At 38.1% G+C, this 25510-nt stretch overlaps 1 protein-coding gene across 5 annotated transcripts in view; it reads left to right on the top strand.

Annotated features, from left to right (window-relative positions):
• The window catches only part of PEAK1 (pseudopodium enriched atypical kinase 1), a 309528-nt gene that overhangs the window by 90580 nt on the left and 193438 nt on the right, over positions 1-25510 (top strand). The window contains exons 3-4 of one of the 5 annotated variants that reach the window (XM_055555617.1): positions 17031-17078; positions 19426-21512. The exons of 3 other annotated variants lie outside the window; for them this stretch is intronic. The gene's annotated coding sequence lies outside the window, so the exon portion shown is untranslated. The remainder of the gene's footprint in view (positions 1-17030; positions 17079-19425; positions 21513-25510) is intronic. One more of the 5 variants, XM_055555616.1, reaches the window with a different exon arrangement.

Below are 25510 nucleotides of genomic sequence, written 5' to 3'. Positions count from 1 at the left end.
ATATTTATGATATTATAAATTTAGAAACAACCTAAATATGCAAAGTAGAAAATTGAATATACTGTGGTCTATATCTATAATGGGATGCTATGTGAAAATTAGGAATGCTTTACCAGATAATAATAGTAAATGATAAAGGCTGAGTATAAATTTTAGGTATAGTCTGATCCCAGTTGCTCATGCAGTTATTCAGCCATTCACTCACAAATAGTGACAGTCCAGACATTGTTTTAGAATTTAGAGGTAGAGTGCCGTGTGTGGGGTGGGGGGGGGGCGGTGGGGGGCAGGGGTGTGTGTGTCACAAAACAGATTCTTTCTTTGCCGTCATAGAATTTGCAGTTTAGTCGGGAGACAGAACCATAAACAAAAAATTTGTCAGTTGGCGATAGTGCTTTGGGGAAAAATACAACAGGGTAAAGGTAAATAGGAAATACCAAGGAAAAAGAGAAGGAATTTTGCTACTTTATATAAGGTGAGTCAGGGAAGTCTCTGAAAAGTGACATTTAAAAAAAACTTTATTTGTTTTAGTTTTGGCTGTGCTCAGTCTTCATTGCTGCTTGGGCTTTTCATTATTTGCAGCTAGCAGGGGCCACTCTCTAGTTTCATTGCTCAGGCTTCTCATTGTGGTGGCTTCTCTTGTGGAGCCCAGGGACTCTAGTAGGCTTCAGTAGTTGAGGTGCTTAGGCTTAGTTCTCTGAGGTATGTGAGATCTTCTTGGACCTAGGATTGAACCCACGTTTCCTGCACTGGCAGGTGATTCTTTACCACTGAGCCACCAGGGAAGCCCCTCTGAAAAGTGACATTTGAATAGAGACCTAAAGAAAGCTAAGGAGAGAGAAAGCAATGTTTTATCTGGGCCGAGGGGTCGGGGTAGAAATATTCTTGATGAAGGGAACTGCAGGTCCAAAGACTTCAGGCAGAGATACGTATGTGTTCCAGCAAGAGCTTAGAGGTCAGTAACTGAGTCAGATAAAGTGAAAGTGAAAGTCACTCAGTTGTGTCCAACTCTTTGCAACCCTATGGACTATATAGTCCATGCAACCCATGGACTATATAGTCCATGGAATTCTCCAGGCCAGAATACTGGAGTGGGTAGTCGTTACCTTCTTCAGGGGATCTTCCCAACCCAGGGATCGAACCCAGGTCTCCTGCATTGCGGGCAGATTCTTTACCAGCTGAGCCATAAGGGAAGCCCTGAGTCCGATAGACCAAGGGATAAAGTGTGTAGGAAATAAGGTAAGAGAAGTAAAGATTGGGGGTGAAAATAGAGGGCCATTAGAGTTATCTCATAGGTCATTATAAGCACTTTGGCCTTTATGATTCTAAGACGAGGAGTCATTGTAGGATTTTGAGCAGAGAAATGAAATTTAATTGACTTTTAAAATCATTTTGGCTGTTTTGTGTAGAATAGACTGGAGAGGAACAGTACTGGGGAAATGGAGTTAGGACGCTATTGTAATAACCCGGACAACAGATGATAGTAGTTTGGACCAATGATGAGAAGAGGTTTGATTCTGGATTTGTAATGTACACCCACAAACACCTTTTTGAAAAAATAACTGTGTATGTGTTGATATATTAAAATATATTTAATTATCTCTGATGGAGTTACTGATGACTTTTTCTTTATACACATCTGTGCTTTTCAAATTTTATGTAACTTTTATTTATCTTTAATTTTATTTATATATTTTTTTATTGTGCTGGGTCTTAGTTGCTGTGCAGACTTTTCTTTAGTTGCAGAGAGTGGGGCTACTCTCTCATCGTGGTTTCCAGGCTTCTCATTGCGGTGGCTTCTCTTGTTGTGTAACGGGCTCTAGGCAAGTGGGCTTCAGTAGCTGCGGCTCCGGGGCTCTAGAGCATGGGCTTAGTTGCTCCACAGCATGTGGGATCTTCCCAGATCGGAGATCAAACCTGTTAATCTCTGATTGAGGTTGACTGAGGTGGATTCTTCGAGAATCCACCTGCCAATGCAGGAGACAGAAGAGACTAGGGTTCAATCCCTGGGTCAGGGAGATCCCTTGGAGGAGGAAATGGCAACCTACTCCAGTATTCTTGCCTGGAGAATCCCATGAACAGAGGAGCCTGGTGGGCCCACAGGGTTGCAAAAAGTCGAACACAACTGAGCACACACATACACACACTCCAGGGAAGCCCCACTATTACTTTTAAAATCAGAGAAAAAAAGTTTAAAGCAACTTTTGTTTTTACTGTGTTTTTTCCCTGATCACACACATTTAAAAGTATTACACACATTTAAAAATTTGAGTTGTATTTTTTTCTTTTTTGTGTTTGCCATTCCCTTCTGTCTGGTGATTCAGACAGTGAGCAGGCCCAGCCCTTAAATTAGAACCAGGATGTTAGTTAACTGACTAGTGAAATTGATTGAGGAAGGAAATTACAACTTTTTTCAAGCCTGGGCAGACTGTAGTCAGCATTTCCCCTGTCATCCTTGTTTTCCTTTGTGAAGTAAACTCTTAGAAGACTGCTTTATTACATTTTTTATAACTTTGGTGTGGCTGGGCTACATTTTTACTTATATGTTCTGCTGTTTTTACATCATCACTGATGCAGAATAACCCAGTGACAAAAAACTGCAGTGTCAATCAACAGGATGGTCACATCTAGGTCATCCTAGCTAATGAGTGTGAGTTGTGTTGCTGATTTCCTGAAAATTATTTGTACAAATCGTTAGAATGTACTGTGAGTTTTCTCCTCTGACTTATCTTTCTGATTTGCTTGATTGTATCAAATATTAGAACACTTGAAAACCAATTTACTCTAAACTAGGTAAGAGTTGTACTGATCTAGAACATGCTGATTGGCAGAGAGAAAAAAAAGACTGGAATTCAGTCTTGGTTATAACTGAGTTTGTTTTTTTAACTGAAGTATAGTTGATTTACAGTGTTGTGTTAATTTCTGCTATATAGCAAAGTGATTCTGTTTATATATACATATATATTCTCTTTTTATATTCTTTTCCATTATGCTTCCATTATGATTCCATATGGTTTATCACAGGATATTGAATATAGTTCTCTGTGCTGTACAGTAGGCCCTTGTTGTTTATCTATTCTATATGTAATAACTTACGTCTGCTAGCCTTAACCTCCTACTCTATCCCTCACTCACCCACCTTCCCCTTGGCAACCCCCGGTCTGTTCTCCATGTCCATGAATCTGTTTCTGTTTCGTAGATGGGTTCATTCGTGTCATATTTTAGATTCCATGTATAAATAATATCATATGGTATGTGTCTTTCCCTTTCTGACTTCTCTTAGTATGACAGTCTCTAGTTGCATGGTTGAGTTCTTAAATGATAAATCAATAAAACTCTTATTACCTGGAAGCATAACTTGAGTTTTGTATTGCAGGAAAATAGTAGCCCTTGCTTTGTTGCTTTTTTCTCCCTTGCTCTGATTGGCAATGTTTAGTCCTCTAAAATTACCTGGAAAATGGAGATTTTGGATTTTTGATCCGAGGAGCAAGTATCTCTCCAGATGATGCAAGGAGCACAGTGGCCATGATAAAAGTTTATATTGCTTTGTATTTTGGTTTGAAATCACTAGTAAATTGCAAATATGTAATGGCACTTGTTTTAAAAATGACAAAATTACTTCATGGCCTGTTGGCTATACTTTAATAAAAAATAAGTATGTTTTTTTTTCTTCTTTATAGAAAGAGAAGTATCTTACATTTTAGATATGAAGAAATTTAATCTATGAACTACTGTTTTTGTAGTCTGGAAAACCGTCTATACCTCCTAGATCTTTGTATACCTATTAAGCAACTTGATGGTAAATATTTTGCTATGTCTGACTTTTTTTGTGTCTAATGGGCATGTTGGTTTTTTGGTTAAGTTTTCCAATGACCTAAAACTGGTATTCTTCTTGTTCCCTAAATGTTTAAGTGAGAATAATTCCTTTGCTTCAAAAACACCTATCTTGCCTAGTTTATGGTTTCTGAATTTCTTAATTACTTTTCTATGAATTTTGTGTGGTACTGTGGACAGAAAATAGTCTGCTATCATTCAGACCCCCATGAATCCCAGCTCTGCCACTGAATAGCTCTCAGAGCCTTAGTTTCCTCATCAGTAAAACTATAATATATATTTATTGTCATATGTTGCTAGCTTTGTACCTAGTGTGGTAATACGTAGCCAGTAAATATTATTTATTCTGTTTTCTTTATTTATGTTTTTAATTTGGCTCCTGTATTAACTAAAACCTTTGGTGGTTTTGTTACAACGTTAGAAAGTTTTTGTACAGATTACTGTACAAAAGAATGTCAGTTACTAAATTTGGTCTGAATGATGTTAGATCTTTAACCCAGGTGTTGCTTTTTTTCATTCTTTTTAAAGATGTTTAATGTGCAGTTTTGTAGTGTATTTAAAACATGTAGTTGTGCCAGATACCCTGCAAGTTCTCTGTGCTAGAAACTTTTTAAACATTGTCTCTAATCCCCACAACTGTATAAGGTTTATACACTATTTTTTTCATTGAAGAGAAAGCTTAGGCTCATACTTGGAAAAGTTTTTAAAATGTGTTTGTAATAATGGGCCTATCATTATGGATTAAAATCCATATGGTTTATTGTAAACTGATCTTCTGTTATTGGAAAGTGAAACTTCCATCATTAAACTAGAGTCATTTCCACTGGACTGCAGGGTAGTAGTTGTCCAGAAGCTGTTAGTTGTGGTATTAAAATGTCCTTGAAGTCATTGTGAACTGTTGGAGGGCTTGCTCCTTCTCCCATAAAGAAAAGGAAAGAAAGAGAAGTCACTCAGTTATGTCCAACTCTTTGCGACCCCATGGAATGTAGCCTACCAGGCTCCTCTGTCCATGGGATTTTCCAGGAAAGAGTACTAGAGTGGGTTGCCATTTCCTTCTTTTCCCATAACATATTTATCAATTAATTCTTTTTTTAAGATTTTATTGAAATATAGTTGATTTACAAAGTTTAAATTTCTGCTCTACAATAAAGTAACTCAGTAATATACATATATATACACATATGTTCTTTTTTGTATTCTTTTCCAGTATGACTTATCATTGATACTGAATATACAGTAGGACTTTGTTGTTTATCCATCCTATATATAATAGTTTGCATCCGCTAATCAACTCCTAGTCCTTTCCTTCCCTACCTCACTCCTCCTTGGCCACCACAGTCTGTCCTCTATATTTGAGAGTCTGTTTTTGTTGGTAGGTATGTTCATTTGTGTTGTATTTTAAATTCCACATGTAAGAGATATTACATGGTATTTGTCTTTTTTTTTTTTTTACTTTTTGTAGTATGATAATCTCTAGTTGCATCTGTGTTGCTGCAAATGGCATTATTTCATTATTTTTAATGGCTGAGTAATATTCCATTGTATATATGTACCACATCTTCTTTATCCATTTATCTATCAGTGGACAATTAAGTTTTTTCCATATCTTGGCTATTGTAAATAGTGCTACTATGGACATAGAGGTGCATGTATCTTTTCAAATTAGACTTTTCTCTGGATATATGTCCAGGAGTGGAATTGTTGGATCATATGGCAACTCTGCTTTTAGTTTTTTGCGGAATCTCTACATACTGGTTTCCAGAGTGGCTACACCAATTTACATTCCCACCAGCGGTGTTAGAGGGTTCCCTTTTCTCCATATCTTCTCTAGCATTTATTATTGGTAGACTTTTTAATGATGGCCATTCTGACTGGTGTGAGGTGGTACCCCATTGTTGTTTTGATTTGCATTTCTCTAATAATTAGTGACAGTGAGCATCTTTCCATGTGCCTATTGGCCATCTGTATGTCCTCTTTGGAGAAATGTCTACTTGGGGCTTCTGCCTGTTTTTCAACTGGGTTGTTTGTTTGTTTTGGAGGGATTGTTATTGAATTATAGGAGCTGTTTGTATATTTTGGAAATTTAGCCCCTGTCTGCTACATCCTTTGCAGATATTTTCTCCTAGTCTGTAGGTTGTCTTTTCATTTTGTTTATGGTTTCCTTTGCTGTGCCAAAGCTTCCAAGTTTGATTAGGTCCCATTTGTTAATTTTTGCTTTTATTCCTGTTGCCTTGGCAGACCTAAGAAAACACTGGTTTTGCCTATGTTTTAATATAGGATTTACATATGGTCTCATATTTATGTCTTAAAGCATTTGGCTCTGTTTTTGTGTATGGTGTGAGGATGTGTCCCAGCTTCATTGGTTTACATGTGCCTGTTCAGCTTTCCCAGTTACACTTGCTAAAGAGATTGTCTTTGTCTTTGCCCCACTGTATATGCCTCTTTTGTTGATGATTGATTGTTCATAGGTGTGTCAATTAATTCTTCAATCTTCAGAGTATAAATATCTTCCTTAATTATCATCATTTTAACCTTTGACTTTTGTAGTAACATTATGTTTTTCCCACTTAAAACATATTCTTTTTAATGATTCCGATTATATCAAAAAGAATATCTAGTGTATTTTATTAAAGTTGGTATAGTGGTTTAGTTTTTCAGGATTAACATAAAACAATTCAATCATAATTAATATTTAATTTTTTCTTGTTAAATAGGAATATTTAATTATGGCCTTAGTGTATTTTGTAGTTATTGACATAATGTTCCACTTATGTTTAAAACTGGTCAGTTGTTAAACATATTTATATAAGTTATAAAAGGGAACTTGTTTAATGATTATCTGCCTCTTATTTACAAAGACTGTGAGTGTAAAAGAAATACAGACATATTCTGAATACATTAGAGCCAAGTTTGAGTTTTTATCTTATTGGCATAGGAATTTATAATGATTCATTGGGTTGTTTCTTTATTTAACTGACTGGTTTTAATTTAGATGTACCCTTTTCCCAATATTGATTTACTTAGTTTAGAATAGTAATCTTATGAGTGCAGGGAATAGTTTAACATCCAAATACTTGATTTTATAGTTATTAAAAAATCATTAAGCTATTCACCATTGTGTTGATAATCATTTGGGAATACATTTTAGTAGAAATCTTTGGTTCTTATTTCTAAAATTTGGTTGCTTATTTTTGGCCTTAAGGATATTATTAATTTCTGTGGAAAACAGTGAGCCCTATCAGAAGTATTTGGATTTTTGTTGCATGTTTTGAAAGTTTACTTTAAATGATAGTTGAATATCATTATTATTGTGAAAAACATTCTTGGATGTAGTTTGTTGTTAAATACGTTTACTTGAGGTAAATAATCGTAGCAGCCACTGGGATTATTTTGCTTACTAAAAATTTTCTGAGAATTTTTAAAATATAGTGTACATAAAGTAGTTTATCTTCTGTCTACCTCTATCAAGAACTCATTTGTCACTGATAATTTTTTAAGTACATCCCAAATGACAAGCTACTTCCTAAACAGAATAATATCAAGAATATAGACTGTGAATGAGTCTATATTTTGGGGTAAATGAGATCAGTTCCAGAACCATCTTACTGTCTTAGAGAGTTGTCTTTCTACCATTACTAGGCAATTGGATTGGGAGCCAAGAATGATTTTTTTCCTTCTAGAGTGCCACCAGGAAATTTCTATGATGAGGGAAATGCCCTGTTTTCAGACAATGCTGTCATCAGATGGAAAATACAAATTGAAATAAAGAGAGAAGGAGTCTCAAAACAAAGCTTTCTAGCCCTGTGTTTCATTTATACCAGGAGGAAATGTAGATTAATTTTCATTCTAATGAAGTGGGTATAACTTTGTTTTGAAATGGTTCTGGCATTTATGTTTTTATTGGAAACACTTTGTGTCCTTCCTTTTATTTCTCTTAATTTAAAAGTTCTGTGTTTACTCATCTGTTTGAAAGATTGTTAAGACCAAAAGTAAGACCCAGAATATTGTAGTTTTTTATCACAAGAGAATAGTTGAAAGTGTTTGTTATCAATATTTTGGAGTCCCTTTATCAAAGTTAATAGGCCACTAATGATGAAGTTCATTATATCAGTATCTAAAATCCAAAGATGAATCTGGGTGGGAGTAAGGCAGGGAAGCAGGAGAAGGATGCTTAGATAGACGACTGAAATGGCTTAGCAAATGGGGAGATTTTATCTCTTATAGTCTGTGGAGAATATTTTGAGATCATTTTTCTCTTAACATTTAGAACATTTAATAGACAAATTTCTAACTGTATAGTATTAGATTTCTCAACTGTAGAAGTTAGATGCAGTCTATGGTTATAGTTTATTTTGGAAAAATTACAGTTATCTCCAGTTCTCTGTCCCATTTATACTATTATTTTCTATTTGTACCTATTTTTAAATCTTAATCCATTCTTCATAATGACTTCAGCTTCAAGTAACTTAACATTTATGTTGATTATATTCATATCAAAGAATCTTGGTCACTAAAAGGGAGAGAGTTTTTTGAAAAGCAGTGAGAAAGATGCAGGTGGATTTCCAGATCCCAATTAGAAAAATCATCTTTAATTTATAAGCCAAGAAAATTTCATCTGTATATTGTTGAAGGAAAATAGATCTAAAGACCTCACGAACATCTTTTTAAAATCGCTTCCAAAATAGAAAGATGGGATTTCCGCTTGAGAACTTTAATTAGCCCAGAGAATGTAGAGTTTACAAGGAGTTTAACTGCTTCTGGCTTTTCTGTGGCCCTGTCACTGCTCATTTATCCTCTCAATATAAAAGCGCGTGACAACTCAGCTCCACCTGTTTGCTGAGGTTGCACTAAGGCAAGGGTTTTCCGAATGTATTCTAGATGGGGTATTTTTTCCTCTTTTTTTTTTTTTTCCATATTCAGATTTTACTCTACATAGAACTTAGGAACTGAATTCAATTTAATATATCACTGCTCTGCACCAAATTGCCTTGTAAACTCTAATGGGACAAATATTTTGAGATTCTTCTACATGGATTATGAGTACAATATTAGAAATTATTTTTAGACAGTATGGAAAATGCACTGTGGATCAGTTTAATAATGCCTTTACTCAGCAAACATTTATTGAGCTCATATTCCATAGCCAGGTACTAGGAGTATAGACATAAATAAGACGTGATTCCTGCCCTCGAGGAGGTCATTGTCTGCCTCTGAAGTCTTAAATTTTGACACAAAGAAATAAGAGACTCAACTAGCTAGTCTCCTGGATGTGAAAAATAATGAACTGCAGCGGCAAAGCACAAGTTGTTGGATGTTGCTGCTCTGTTTTATTTAGTCTAGAAAAACCTGGAAAATAAAATTCTAGTAAACAGTGGAGGGTTTTGCCATGATTATTAAATGTTTAGTAAACATTTCCCCAAGGCCTGCTATGTGCAAGCATCATGCTCAACACTAGGGATAGAAAATGTATGAGATAAAGTGTTTTATTCTAAATGAGGACAATGGAAGAGAAAGTTACATATACAAATAATTACAATATGGACAGTTTATTACCAAATTTTTTTTTATTAAATAAAACTGATTTATTAAATCAGTTTATTACCAAATGATTTCTCTTGGTTGCAGTGACAGTCGGGAATAAGGAGAGACTAAGGTCAAGAGGTCAGAAGTCACTACTGACTGAAGAAGGCAACCATTCTTACCTTGGAGAATCTTTCTAAAGCTGTTTCTTGTTTTTATATCATGTGTCAGCAATGTCAGTGACAATTACCAAGAGAAAAATCAAAATATATCATAAAACACGACAATATTTTTGTTACAAAGATGCATTTTGGTTATCATAATAAAACCTCATATTTTGGCCTTGCTTTGGAGTTAACCCTTTAAAGATGCTTTCTATTGGGAGCAACTTCCTATTTTGCAAATAAGAAAAATGAAGAAAGAAAGAATAAAGCAAAATCTCTAGTGATATTGCTAAAAATGGCAATCACTTTGCTTGGCTCTAATTGGGTACATCTGTAAATTTGGTGTTAGCAGGCCCAGAATGTTAGGACAGATTGTCGCGTGGAGTAGAACAGCTATTTGAGAGGATTTAATGATGGACCATATTAGAAAACAGAGGTCTACAGGAGGTACACATCTGATATTTTTATTTTATTTCTCAGCTAGCTGAGTGCTTGGTTTTAGCTTTTCTTATTCTTTAAAACATCTTAAGAAACAATGAAACTCTTCAAAGAACCTTTTATCTCTGTGCTGTAGGTCTGTTTATTAGCTGAAGTCTGTTCATTGGAAGGACTGATGCTGAGGCTGAAACTCCAATACTTTGGCCACCTCATGCGAAGAGTTGACTCATTGGAAAAGACCCTGATGCTGGGAGGGATTGGGGGCAGGAGGAGAAGGGGATGACTGAGGATGAGATGGCTGGATAGCATCACTGACTCGATGCACATGAGTTTGGGCAAACTCCGGGAGTTAGTGATGGACAGGGAGGCCTGGTGTGCTGTGATTCATGGGGTTGCAAAGAGTCGGACATGACTGAGCAACTGAACTGAACTGATTAGCTGAAGTATTCTTTTCCTTTAGTATCACAAGCTGCTCCCAGATTCTAGGTATTCATCAAAGTTTTCCTATTTGGCAGTGACAGCCAGTTTTGATTCCCTTTGCTTTCTTTAATTTAGAATCTTTCAAAGTTAGTTATTAATATTAACTCTTCAATTGTCAGAGATAATAGTTTTAGTTACTAAGTGTAAACTTAATTTTCCTATTTGAGATTTTCTTTTTTATACTCCTTTTGAAATTGAAGTGTTTTTAGAATGCTCAAAAGATTCAAAGTCTTGAGCTTTATACTCAAGTGGTACTTGGGTATACTTTTTTTGTTTGTTGTTAACTGTGTTTGGGGCAAACTATTGCTCACTTTGCGTGTGCTAAAATTTCACCTGTTATAGGCCAAGAATAATTTCTCACCTTTTCTGTAAGAAGAGTTTGAAAGGTAAGACTAATTTATTTGCAATGATAAAGTACCATTACTATTAGGTCATTAGATTAGAGTGGCTGTTAAATTTCAAAGCATTATCATAGTGATTATGATTACTGTTGCAGCTGGAGACAGTCTTCTCTAGAACGTTTTAGGTTGTTAGTCTTCTCAGTCTAGCACAAGGTTTGGCAAAGCTCTATTTTGAATTAAAATTTATAGTTTTGCCATTATTGAAGATTTTCTAAAATATGGACTGCATTGTTAGGAGGTATCAGCTCTGACTAACTGGCAGTGACTACCCAGAGTATCAGTTAACAATTAGGAGGCTTCCAGGGGACACTTGGGGAAGAAGGCAGTGGCAACCCACTCCAGTACTCTTGCCTGGAAAATCCCATGGACGGAGGAGCCTGGTAGGCTGCAGTCCATGGGATCGCACAGAGTCGGACATGAGTGAAGTGACTTAGCAGCAGCAGCAGCAGGTGATATTTGGAAAAAAGTGGTCAGTTTAGTTCCATCACCTCAGTCATGTCTAACTCTTTGCAACCCCATGGACTGCAGCATGCCAGGCTTCCCTGTCCATCAGCAACTCCCAGAGTTTACTCAAACTCATGTCCATTGAGTCGGTGATGCCATCCAATTGTCTCATCCTCTGTCATCCCCTTCTTCTGCCTTCAGTCTTTCCCAGCATCAAGGTCTTTTCCAGTGGGTCAGTTCTTCACATCAGGTGGCCAAAGTATTGGAGCTTCAGCTTCACCATCAGTCCTTCCAATGAATATTCAGGACTGATTTCCTTTAGGATTGACTGGTTTGATCTCTTTGCAGTCCATGGAACTCTCAAGAGTCTTCTTCAACACCACAGTTCAAAAGCATCAATTCTTCGGCGCTCAGCTTTCTTTATGGATCAACTCTCACATCCATTCATGACTACCGGAAAAACCATAGCTTTGATTAGACGGACCTTTGTCGGCAAAGTAATGTCTCTGCTTTTTAATATGCTGTCTAGATTGGTCATAGCTTTTCTTCCAAGGAGCAAACATCTTTTAATTTCATGGTTACAGTCACCATCTGCAGTGATTTTGGAGCCCAAGAAAAAAAGTCTGTCACTGTTTCCGTTGTTTCCCCATCTATTTGCCATGAACTGATGGAACTGGATGCCATGATCTTAGTTTTTTGAATGTTGAGTTTTAAGCTTTTTAACTCTCCTCTTTTGCTTTCATCAAAAGGCTCTTTAGTTCTTCTTCACTTTCTCCCATAAGGGTGGTATCATCTGCATATTTGAGGTTATTGATATTTCTCCTGGCAATCTTGATTCCACCTTGTGCTTCATCCAGCCCAGCGTTTCACATGATGTACTCTTCATGTAAGTTAAATAAGCAGGGTTAACAATTAGGAGGCTTCCAGGGGACATTTGGAAAGGAGTGGTAGGATCTCATAATGTCTGATATGATCACACGTTGGGAAGAGAGGGAATGGGATTTGGGTTAGCTATCCCATATGTTAGTCAATTCTATAAATGGTGGCTTAGAGTAGATATTTGTGTGTGTATTTGTCACTCAGTCATGTCCAACTGTTTATGACCCCATGGACTATAACCCCCAGGCTTCTCTATGGAATTCTCCAGGCGAGAATACTAGAGTGGGTTGCCATTCCCTTCTCCAGGGAATCTTCCCAACGCAGGACTCAAACCCTAGTCTTTTGCACTGCAGCAGATTCTTTACCATCTGAGCCACCAGGGAAACCCCACTCAAAAACTAATATGAGTTATTCTTACCATATCCCTTACCATATCTTACCATATCCCTTAGAAAATCATCCTCTCTTTGTTGAAATACCTCCAATGAGGGACTCCCTGCCTGCTTGAGATCCCATTCTGTTGTTGCACAGCTCTGCAATGTCGTATTTCTTCCAATCCAGTTATTGCTCTGTGTATTGGATATTCCTAAAAACCTGATACAAAGGGTTTCAGGCAAGGGCAAATTATGAAGGTTTTTTTGTGGGGTTTTTTTTTTGGTATCATTTATCAACCTTTTTTTGGGGGGTGCCATTTAAAAACTTTTCATTTCAAATTGGTAAGCATTCACAAGTTGTCAAAGTAGTACAGAGTTCTTGTGTATTCTTCACCTTCCCCAATGGTTGCTGCTGCTGCTGCTGCTGAGTCACTTCAGTTGTGTCCGACTCTGTGCGACCCCATAGACCGCAGCCCACCAGGCTCCCCTGTCCCTGGGATTCTCCAGTCAAGAACACTGGAGTGGGTTGCCATTTCCTTCTCCAATGCATGAAAGTGAAAAGTGAAAGTGAAGTCACTCCGTCGTGTCCAACTCAGCGACCACATGGACTGCAGCCTACCAGGCTCCTCCATCCATGGGATTTTCCAGGCAAGAGTACTGGAGTGGGTTGCCATTGCCTTCTCCGTTCCCCAATGGTAACTTCCTACAAAACTATAGTAGTATAGCAAAACCAGAAAATTGATATCCATACAATCCATAAACTTTATTCAGATTTCATCAGTTTTACACGCATTTCTCTATGTGTGTATCCGGTTCTGTGCAATTTTGTCTTGTGTAGCTTTGTCTACCACTGTAGCCCCAATATAGAACTGTTCCATAAGCACAAAGAGCTCCCTCATACTACCACTTTATAGCTACACCCAGTCCTCTCCACCATCCCTAGTTCTGGGCCAGTGCTAATCTGCTGTCCCCCTCTGAAATTTTGTCATTTCAAGAATTTTATGTAAATGGCATATAGTATATAACCTTTGAGATTGACTTTTTTCACCCAGCCTAATTCCCCTGAGGTTATATCCAAGTTGTCACATGCCTCACTAGTTAACCCAGTTTTTAAAATTACTATTGATGTCTTCTTAGGGCCACAATAAATATTTGTCTATATGTATGACGTTTGAAATATTATAAAAGTGATTAATTTAAACTTGTAGAGCTGTTAAGGCTTCCCAAGTGGCTCTAGTGGTAAAAAAAAAACCCATCTGCTAATACAGGAGACATAAAATGATGTGGGTTCAATTCCTGCGGTGGGAAGATCCCCTGGAGGAGGACATGGCAACATACTCCAGTATTCTTGCCATGGAAATCTCATGAACAAAGGAGCCTCACGGGCTACAGTCCATAGGGTTACAAAGAGCCAACACAACTGAAGCAACTTAACACACACAACTTAACACACACACATACACATGCACATGTAGAGGTAGCTGTTAAATTCAAATTCAGTTGTTGCACAGTTGTTGTTGTTAAGTTGCTAAGTCATGTCTGATTCTTTGTGACCCCATGGACTGCATCATGCCAGGCTCCCCTGTTGCACTATCTCCCAGAGTTTGCTCAAATTCATGTCCATTGAGTTGGTGATACTATCTAACTGTCTTGTCCTCTGCTGCCCCCTTCTCCTTTTGCCTTCAGTCTTTCCCAACATCAGGATCTTTTCCAAAGAGTTTGCTCTATGCATCAGGTGCCAAATATTACAGCTTCAGCTTCAGCATTAGTCCTTCCAATGAATATTTAAGGTTGATTTCCCTTAGTATTGACTGGTTTGATCTTGAAGTCCAGGGGACTCTCAAGAGTCTTTTCCAGCACCACCATTAGAAAGCATCAATTCTTTGGCGCTCAGTCTTCTTTATGGTCCAACTCTTACATGCATACATGACAACTGGAAAAACCATAGCTCTGACTTACCAGACCTTTGTTGGCCAAGTGATGTCTCTGCTTTTTAATAGGCCATCTAGGTTTGTCATAGCTTTCTTTCCAAGGAGCAAGAGCCTTTTAATTTCATGGCTGTAGTCACTGTATGCAGTGATATTGGAGCTCAAGAAAATAAAATCTGTTACATCATACACATGAAATTTCAGCTTTCACTATTTATTGTTAAACTGTTAGGGCTAGTAAGGAGTGCACGACTGTCAGGAGACACCATTCCTCTGACAGTGTTTAACCAGCCCTAGTACCACATGTTCATATTTAACCTTTTACTGCCACTTCTTCTGTGGCTAGGGGCTCTCTACCTGAGTGGGTGATTATGTGGATGAAATGAGACATAGAACTCAAAAAATATAAAATTGTCCATTCCATAGCAAACAAAAGTAAGTATGTAAGGTACAAATGTTAATGGTGGTTGTGTTTGGTATACAGAGATTGACAAGAGGTATATATTCTTAAAAAAGAATTTGTGTTTATTTTCCAACTTCTCCATAATGAATACATTTTATCTTTGTTTTTCTACTTACAAAAATATGCATGCTTATTAAAAATTGAAGCATGACAGTTATATATGTTAGAAATTGAAAATATACTTAAATTTCTCACCCAAAGTTGTCTATTTTTTAATGTACATCAAGTAAGCTTTAGTTATTACTGTTAAAAATAAAAATTTCCCGTGCACATTGCTGTGCATCTTTTTTTTTTACTAAGGTATCTTGAACATTTTCCCCTATCTCTCACATGATTTTAGTAGTTCCTTTGCTGTGTACACGCACTGTTCTTTCACTTATTTAGTCACTCTTCACTGAATGCCTGCTGTGCCCAAGGCACCATGCTGGGGCAATTGTGATGAATAATACATGAAACTCACATTTTAGAGGGAAGACAGACATTAATAATGATTAATTTCTCAATTGATTACTTGATTAGGAATGTAATATGCACTAGGAAGAAGCAGTATGGAAAACCAAGTCCATGCCTGTCAGAGGGACTTAACCAGGTCTGGGAACCAAGGAGGATCTCTCAGATAATATAACTTTTGAGCTAAAATCTAAGGATGGCTATGTATGATAAGGACATGACTAATGAAGGAGTATGAGTAGACATTAGTGTATTTATCATTTAATTAAAATAAAAAGAAAAGCCGTAAAACTATTGGATGTGTGAATACGCATGTTCATAGAGGAAAACAAAACTGGTAAAATATATCTCAAAGTGTTAATACTGTGGTGGTATTACAGGTACCATTTTTTTAACAGAAAATTTTTAAGAGAAGCATTAGCTTTACTGAAAAATTGAGAAAATGGCATAGAGTTCCCATGTACCCTACCCTCCACCACCAAAACACACACATGCACACGCACGCACACATGTGCACACGCACACACACACACACTTTCCCCCATTAATATCTTACAATAGTATGGGACATTCGTTCCAATTAATAAACCAGTATTGATACATTATTATTCGCTACCCAGTGTTTAGTCAGGTTTTCTTAATTTTTACCTGATATACTTTTTCTGTTGCAGGAGCCCATCCAGGGTGCCACATTATGTTTAGTTTCCACTTCTCTTTAGACTATCGGCTGCAGGCAGTTTCTCAGACTTCATTTTCGACGTTCTTGACAGTTCTGAGGTATACTGGTATTTTGTAGAATGTCCCTCAATTGGGATTTATCTGAGCTTTTTCTCATGATCTTACTGCAGTATAGGTTTTTGGGAGGAGACCAAGAGATAAAGTGCCATTCTTGTCACATTGTATCAAAAGTACATACTATCAGTGTGATTCAACCCTGTTGATGTTACCCTTGATCACCTGGCTGAAGTAGTGTTTGTCAGGTTTCTCCGCAGTAAAGTTATTTTGCCCCTCTCCTTTCCACGTACTGCTTTTTACAAGGAAGTCTCTGTGCACAGCCTACACGTAGAGTCAGAGTTATGCTTTACTTCCTTGAGGGAAGAGTATCTACATAAATTACTTGGAATTCTTCAGCACAGAAGATTTATCTTTTCTCCTCCATTTGTTTATATATTCAATTGTGAGTATGAACTCATGGAGATATATTTTATGCTTTGGGTTTTAATCTAATACTACTTTATTTTATTGCCCAAATTGTTCATGCTTTGAACCATTAAATTGGCTTTCAATTGCCTCTTGTGTGCCCCTTGGACATAGCCCCATTAACGCGGTTTTGTTTATTTTCTAAGCACTTCCTTATTTTATGACACTGCAAGATGTTTCAAGCATTCTTGTGTATTTTCTGTCACAGACTTAGAATCAGCCATTTTTCCAAGGAGGCGTGCTTCCTTTTATTGGAGACTGGTGTTAGAAACCAGGTTTGGGGTGCTATCTTACTTTTCTCTTAATATTTTTTTTCCCTACTCTGATTTTCTCTTTATCTCTTTTTTTCGCCCATAAAACCTTTGATAAAATAAGTATGAATTCTACCATGGCAAATTAGATTGGCTCATTAAATATCTGTTTCCAACTGCCTTCTCCCTCCCTTCCTTCTCCTTTAGACATCTTTCAGCCAGGGTTGGCCATGTGACAGCGCTGGACAGGGAGATGTAAGTATAAACATCCTGGGAAGGACTTTCTTTGCAAAACTGAAGCTCAGAACCTGAAGGGAGATATCTTTGGGCCCTTCAGCCATCTTCCTGTCAGGAAAATGGAACCAATGCCTCGGTGTTGAGCATGAACATGAAAACAAATGCTAGGGAATGCAAGATAAGTAAAAGGAACCTTGTTCTATGATGTCATGGCTGACTTAGGGTTGAACTATCCCTGGTCTGCCCAGCTCCAGACTACTTGTTACCTGAAAGAGAATAAACTCCTATGTGTTTACCCTATCGTCATTTGGTTTGCCTGTAATTGCTACGGCTAAGCACACAGTCTTAGGCGATTCACATATCAACTTAGTTAACAAAATTATTATTTATTCAACATATTTGTTGAGGACCTACCACATGTAAGCCCCCATATATGGGGTGAAAAGAAAAGAGTTTTGTTGACATTATCCTGGTTCCCACTGAACCCAAGTTTAATAATAGTATGTAGAATAGGATAATTATACCAGTAACTATGATGAAAGATGGAATATAGTAATATTTGTTATTTACTTGGTCACAGTTACTCATTGTCACTTTCAGTTCAGTCGCTCAGTCGTATCCGACTTTTTGCGACCCCATGAATCGCAGCACGCCCGACCTCTCTGTCTATCACCATCTCCCGGAGTTCACTCAGACTCACGTCCATCGAGTCGGTGATGCCATCCAGCCATCTCATCCTCTGTCGTCCCCTTCTCCTGCCCCCAGTCCCTCCCAGCATCAGAGTCTTTTCCAATAAGTCAACTCTTCGCATGAGGTGGCCAAAGTACTGGAGTTTCAGCTTTAGCATCATTCCTTCCAAAGAACACCCAGGGCTGATCTCCTTTAGAATGGACCGGTTGGATCTCCTTGCAGTCCAGGGGACTCTCAAGAGTCTTCTCCAACACCACAGTTCAAAAGCATCAATTCTTCGGCACTCAGCTTTCTTCAGAGTCCAACTCTCACATCCATACATGACCACTGGAAAAACCATAGCCTTGACTAGATGGACCTTTGTTTTATCTTAATTCTGTTCCTTGTATCTGCAAATGGTTTCACAGTTTACCTAGTTCCAAGACAGAAACAAGGATAGTCCTAGTCTCTTCCTTTTCTCTAACTCTCCATACCCATTTGGTAACCACAGACTGTTTTCTTACCTTTTAAATACTTTTTGTCCCATTTTTAAAATTCCTTTGCTCCTCTATTAGTTCTGAACCTCATAAATTTCTGTCACACAGGTTATTATGACCCGTCATATCTAGTTGCCTTGTCCCCAGTTCACTTTGCAGTAGGGGTGGACGTGGCCCAGTGGGTGAGCTTTGTCCAGTTAGAGGCGGGAAAGCTGCTATGAGGGTACCACTGAGAGGGAGAGGGAGGCCAAGAAGCACCAGCATTTGTCCTCCTGATGTCAGAGAGTAGAGGAAATGGCCCTGTAGGTAGTAATGAAACTCCCTGCACTTCTGGCCTGCCAATTCCTACCAAGCCGTCTGCGAGGGTTGGCTGCATGCCCATTTGAACAGGTGGGCCAGCTAGGGCTGCCCCACTAGAATCCAGGATTTCACACACACACACACACACACCCATGGCCCCTTCACCCTAGTACAGGGAACATTCAGTGCCCCATTCTGGGACCAGAGATGCTGGCCTCCATCCAACCACACGCCAGATATATGCTAGTGGACAGTGCAAACCTCAGCCTGGCTGCAGTCCAGGTCCCTGCAGTGCCCTCCCAGGTTGTAACAGGGGCAGGGCAGGCTGCATCCCTTGTTTGACCATTACCATGAGACCCTTTGTGGGGTGGCTAGATGTCCTGTTCTAACAGCCAGGATCCGGGTGATCCTCCCAGTAGAATGTGGTAAGAGCCGGATCTCAGCCTTCTTCTAAGGGCTGGTGAGTGAACTGGGTGTCCAGGACAGGCTGAGGGCTCTGTGGGCACCAAGGCTGCCCACTGGCTGGGCCCAGGCCTTGGAACATCAATAAACCTCTCCCCTACCCTCACCTCTGTGATTTAATGGCAGCAATAGTCTCCATGGGTCACAGGCAGTTCCATGGAGGCCTCAGCAACTGCCATATGGACACTGCCATTGAGATAACAGCTTCAACCAGCTTCACTCTTTCCATTCAAGTTTCAAAAATTGGTATAGCTTAGATCAGTTGTCTACCCCTAAGAGGTGGCCAGAAGTCAGATGTAAGTTGCAAAGACATTGCATGTCATTACTTCAGGTCCACCTCTGTGGTTGGGGATATTCACAAAGAAGGGTAATTGTTGTAAGTTGAGAACAAACACCTGATTGGTTTGTTTCTACCTTGCCCTTTCTTGTCAGAACAGAAAACAACATTTGTTTGGGTGGAGCTTAACAGGAACCTAATGACCTGACCTCAAGAACAAAGGCTCTGATACCAGAAGTTTGCAACAACTAACCACACCTCTCCCTCACCTTGCCTATAAAAGGGCTTTGTGGACTGCTTTCAGGAAGTTCGGGAGTTTTTTAAGGCAAGAGCCACTCGTGGCTCTGCAGTAAACTCTTCTCTGCTCCAAACTCTGATGTTTTGGTTTTGTTTGGCTTCACTGTGCATTGGACACATGGACTTGGGTTCAGTAACAATTTCTCCCCATACCACTGGCAAAGGAGTCTTTCCAAAAGGCATATAAATTCTTGTTTCTGTCTTCAGTAAAATCATTTGTACAGTCTCTAGGTTAAATCTCAAATTTTTTTTCCCCTTGAAAGCCCTTTGGGATCTGACTTTGCCTGGCTGTCCATTTTCATCTTATGGCAGTGACCCAAACACAAAGGACACACTACCCACTGACTTCATCCTACACATGTGACTAGTTCTGTCTTTAGTTTTCTTTGTCTTTATCTCAGAACATTAGTTCAAGCAGGAATTCTCATTATCTTTAATGCAGACCCTGGTTCAATCGCTGGGTCGGGAAGATCTCCTGGAGAAGGAAATGGCAACCCACTCCAGTATTCTTGCCTGGAAAATCCCATGGGCTGAGGAGCCTGGTAGGCTATAGTCAGTCCGTGGGGTCACAAAGAGTCAGACACGACTGAGTAACTTCACTTTCACTTTCTTTCTTTAATGCCTTTAGTTCTTTAAGACTCAGAGCTGATGTTTTAGAAGACCTTCTCTAATTCTCCCCCATCCCTCTCAAAAATCCCTGTACTCAACCTCTGTTATCACATTACTGGCTGTTATACTTGAAATACCTCTTGAATTCATCTACTTTCCATCACCATTACCACCACTTTGTTTGTTCTAGACTACCATCATCATAACCTGTTTCAGTGTTCTCTCAGATCAACTTCGTAATTTGTAAAATAACATTCTTTGCCCAGTATCCAGTGATTTTTTCAGACTCCATATCTGATCATTATAGCCATGTGCTTAAAACTCCTTCCCTGATTTCCTAATGATCTAGGCTATGAAGTAAGCCCTAATGTCTCCTGTAATGTACTGTATAGACCAGTTTCTGCAAACCTACTTTTCTAGCCTCACTTATTTTCATTCTTTAAATATACTTTGCTCCCTTTCATCTTAGGGTCACACATGTCATTCTTTTATCTGAAACATTTGTCACTTAGATCTCAGCCTTCCAATCTCAGTACTTTCTCAGGATATCTCCACCCAGCTCTGTGTCAGATTCATTTTTTATGTGTTTCACTTACTCTGCCTTTTGCACAAACTTGTAGAATTGAGCAAGGTGGGGAGCATATAGTTGCATTTAATTTTCAACAATGATTATAGTTCCTTTCTTTATTCTGCATCCACCCTTCTAGAAACCTTCATTCCTTCTGTACAGACTACTCATTTCCCTTGTGTTGTGTCTGGACTTCATGATCAATTCCTTAAATATGGCTCTTGTTGGAACTTGAGGTTCTTTTGCAGCTCTTTTACAGCCTGAGCCATTTTTTCTCTCCAGTTTTTTACTTTTGGTTTATTCTTTTTTTTGTGTTTTGGTAAGAAACTCATAAAGAAAGTTAGCAGTTGTTTGCTTGGTTCAGAGTAATATAAGCTCTACTTAAATGGGTGCTGTGAACAAGCTAGAGACATTACAAGGAATGACTCAGCCTGCATTCTGTTTTTCACTACGGTGACCCCCAGTACAGTTATAAATTTGTGTGATTTCATAAACTGCTGTCAGACATTCATATTTGATCATGATTTAAACATATATTGCAAAATCACGGACTCAAGAGTTGAAAGAGGCTTTAGGGGTCATTTAGTTTTAGACCAAACACCTCTCTATTCAGTGTCATTTGGTTTCTGAGTGTTCTTTCCTACCCATATACAAGAGATTGTCTTTTATACAGTGAACTGAAACCTGCCTCAGTGACCATCCACCAGCTTTACTTCTTAGCAGTGTTTGTGGTGTGACAGCTCATATGTCTGAAGACAGCCATCATGTCCTCTGTAAGTAATTTTTCTCCAGGAAGAGTAGCCCCAGTTCCTCTTGTATCATGGCTTTAAAATTCTTTTATCATCTTATTTGAATTTGTAAAATTTTTATTTTTGAGTGTTTTAGACTATTTACTACTCTATCCACTTCCCATTTGGAGAAGGAACTGGCTACCCACTCCATTATTCTTGCCTGGGGAATCCCATGGACAGAGGAGCCTAGCGGGCTACAGTCCACAGGGTTGCAAAAAATCAGACACAACTGAGTGACTAATTTTCCACTTCCCATTAGTGTAAATAATAAAGGTGATTGCAAATAAAACACGTTGATCGGTATTTATGGCAAATGCAAAATATACACAAATGCAAATGAGAGAACCTACGAAATACAGTTTGGTGTTCAGCTTACAGATCAGCAAAAACTCTTTATCCAAACTTCTTTTGGTGGATTAAAGGGGGAGTGGAGACAGAAAACATTTGAGTGATAGAAACTGGTATAGGTGATGATTTGTCTGATGTATGATCACTTCTTTAGCTATATTATACCATTATATTTGCATGTCATCGTCATTTTCAATCTGTGACCAGTTGCTCAGTTTCATAAATACAATGTATCCAACATTTAGCCACACCAGGCATGTAGACTGTTGTTTTTCTAGAACTGAAAAGGTGTGTGTAGGAGGAAGTTGTTTGTTTATTTGTTTCCCTTGCTGAAAAACTCCCTTTCTATCATGAAATATAATTTGTGCCTTAACATGTCATTCCTCCTGTCTGTGCAGAGATACGGATTTACCAGCTGCTCCCTGAATTAGGAGCATCAAAAGTAGAGTGGCAGCTGAACTTCCTGTGAACTGTACAGCCCTGAGGATAATTTGTCAGGGATTTCTCTTCAACTTTTCCTTTATCTTACTCTAGGATAAAACTCCCCACAGATGAGAGAATACACATTCACCTTGGTAATGACACAAACTTGCACCTTTCTGGTCTTTTGCCACTCAAGTGCTAAAATATTACTATCCAATGAAAATTATAAAATGACTTTATAGCTAATTATTTTATTTCTAGCAAAAGAAAGAAACATTCTCCTCCTCTTTCATGATGTTTGTGTTTTTACTTGTACCCCTAATCTCAGACATTTCAAACCGAATTGATATCTTTCTTAAGTATAGTTTTTTTTGGATGATTTTTTGGTTTTGATTTTTAAACAGTAAAACTTTTATATGATATCATCTCATTGACTGGACTTTAAGCAGAACTTTCAGTGTTAATAGCATCTCTTCCAGTAATTCAGCTTTTTTTTTTTTCTTCTCTCTCATTCTAATATTTGTTGAGTTGTATATGATCAGAAAAGGTTCTTGTGTAACATAAACGGGCATTTAATTAAGGGGTAATGTCTATGGTACCAGGGTATGTGAAGTGAAACAGAGATGCTTAATCAGCCACAAAAGCTATTTACTGCTTCGTAAACTTCAGTGTCATAAATATTATTACTGTTTTAGGACCTCAGAAAAGCAGTGTAATATCAAAACTGATTTTCTTCTTTACTATTAAAGTAGTAAAGGTATTCCTCTTAATAGAACTTTGTAATGAAGCTAATATTTGATAAAAGCATACATACTTGAAATTTTTAAGAAGGGATTTAAATACAAATGAGGGGTATGTTGAAAATGAAGCAGGAAGAAAAAGGTTTTATCTCCAAAGCCTGAAATTATGTTGAGGATTAAGTCACATAATATTGCCATGTATTTGTTGAACACCTACTGTGGGGCTTGGGCTAATGGATAGTTTGTATATGTTATCTTTAATCTTTACACCAATCTTGTAAACTAGGTTGATTCCAATTTTAGAATGAGGACATGGAAGTGCAAAGACATTATCACACAGGTGTGTCTGATTATACCTGTACTCTCCATTACTTCAAACTGTTTTTTAGATGAAAGCTTATATTAAAATAGTTACTTTTTAACTTTAATTCTGCTAAATACCCAATAGTATACCCAAGAAGTTAAAAGCTGTGCAGTGTTAATTCTTAAACTTTTAACTTTTTATTTTTCCATATTCAACATTTATTAACCAGCTACTATTTTCCTAACACTTGCTAAGTATTATCAGAGCTGTAACCAAGTAAGAAGACTCAGTCTTCCCCCCTCAGAGTTTAGAAATGGATAAATAGTTCACCCTTATATACACAAAATTTCAAAGTGGAATCAAAGAGAGCAAGGTTCTTTTCTTCGGTGTTTTGTGACTGTTTGCTGGACCCCTCCAAAGTGTCCATCTTGAGGAAGGAGCTCCTAGTTTTGTTAAAATGCCTTGATAGACAGGAAATTGTGTGCAGTGAGAACCTGGAGAGGTAATTAGTAGAAGACCTCCTCAAGCAGCAAAGTTTTGTTTGTTTGTTTTCTGGTCTACTTATATTCCCACCAGCAGAGTAGGAGTAAATTTATTTCCCCACATGGGTTACAATGAACTTTTTTTTCTTTTGCTTTTTAAAACTTTATTTCAACATAGCTATACTTACAGAAATATACTCATGGGCTAATAGAATGCAATTTGACTTAACCAACACAATTAGGATCCAAAACCTGGTACTTGGTTTGCTTCAAAGGAAAAAAGGATTTAGTTATAATTCAGATTTAACAAATTATCTGATTCTTGGTTTGAGTAGATTTGGAATCTACATGTAATATTAATTAGATCAGATAGCTTTTATATTTTCACATGTATTCAGTGGACTTTTGAGCTACAGACTGTGGGCCCAGGATCTTGTATGAGCCCTGACCATGTTAAGAACAGGACAAATCCTGACATTATGTACAGAGTTCTGCCTCCTCCCCTCCCCTCCCCCAGCTCCTGCTCTGTGGCGATGAATTTTTTTTAAACTGGAAGATAATCGCTTTACAGTGTTGTATTAGTTTCTGCTGTGCAACAGTATCAATCAGCTACAAGTATACATATATCCCCTCCCTCTCGAACGTCCCTCCCACCCCTTCCATCCCACTCCTCTAGATTGTCACAGAGCACTGTGCTAAGCTCCTTATGTTATACAGCAGCTTCCCACTGTCTGGCCTCCCTGGTAGCTCAGCTGGAGAATTCCCTGCAATGCAGGAGATCCCAGTTCTTTTCCTGGGTCAGGAAGATCCTATGGAGATGGGATGGGCTAGGTTGCCCACTTCAATATACTTAGGCTTCCCTGGTGGTTCATACAGTAAACAAGACCTGGGTTTGGTCCCTGGGTTGGGAAGGTCCCCTGGAGAAAAGTATTCTTGCCTGGAGAATTCCATAGATGGCAGGCTGTAGTCCATGGGGTTGGAAAGAGTCTGACTTTTGCTTTCACTTTCCCACTAGCTATCTATTTTACACATGGTAGTGTATATATGTTAGTTGCTACTCTCTCAATTCATGCCACCTTCTCCTCCCCCCACTGTGTCTACAAGTCTATTTCTGTGTCTGCATCTCTATTCCAGGCAAGAGAGGTTTTACAGAAAGATTGTTGGTTTTGAGCCAAGACAAAGGAAACCTGGTTAGTACCAAATCTAAAGGAGAGCTTTTGTTAAGATTCTTACATTTTATTAATCCAAATGTTTATATCTATCAATTGCTTATACTACTCTTACTTTGTGGTTTACTGTGATTCTGTAGATCATTTATTCCAGTAATGTTTTCAAAAGGACCCCGCATTCTTTGTAAAAATATCAGCAATGGAAGTTAAAAAGTTTAGATTATTGATGTTTAAGAAAATTTACCAGTCATTGTGTCCAGTCCCCTCATATTGCACACAAAGAAGCCAAGGCCCAAATAAGCTGTGATGTGCTTAATGTCAGGTACTGTAAGCATCGGACCTGGAACTTGGCCTGGCTTATAGTCGTGGTTTCCATCCTTAAGGTCTTGTTGAAAAATGCATGAAAATTAGTAGTGGTTTAATACTTTAAAATAGTTCATATATATTTTTTATTGTTTTTCTTCATTGGCTTAGGGAGAGAAGTAATTGAAGAAACAGGAAGTAATGGAACTAT

Source organism: Bubalus kerabau, chromosome 19 (assembly GCF_029407905.1).
Source record: "Bubalus kerabau isolate K-KA32 ecotype Philippines breed swamp buffalo chromosome 19, PCC_UOA_SB_1v2, whole genome shotgun sequence".
Classification (NCBI taxonomy): domain Eukaryota; kingdom Metazoa; phylum Chordata; class Mammalia; order Artiodactyla; family Bovidae; genus Bubalus; species Bubalus kerabau.
The sequence above is the reverse complement of the archived record's forward strand: the minus strand, read 5'-3'. Positions and strand labels throughout refer to the sequence as shown.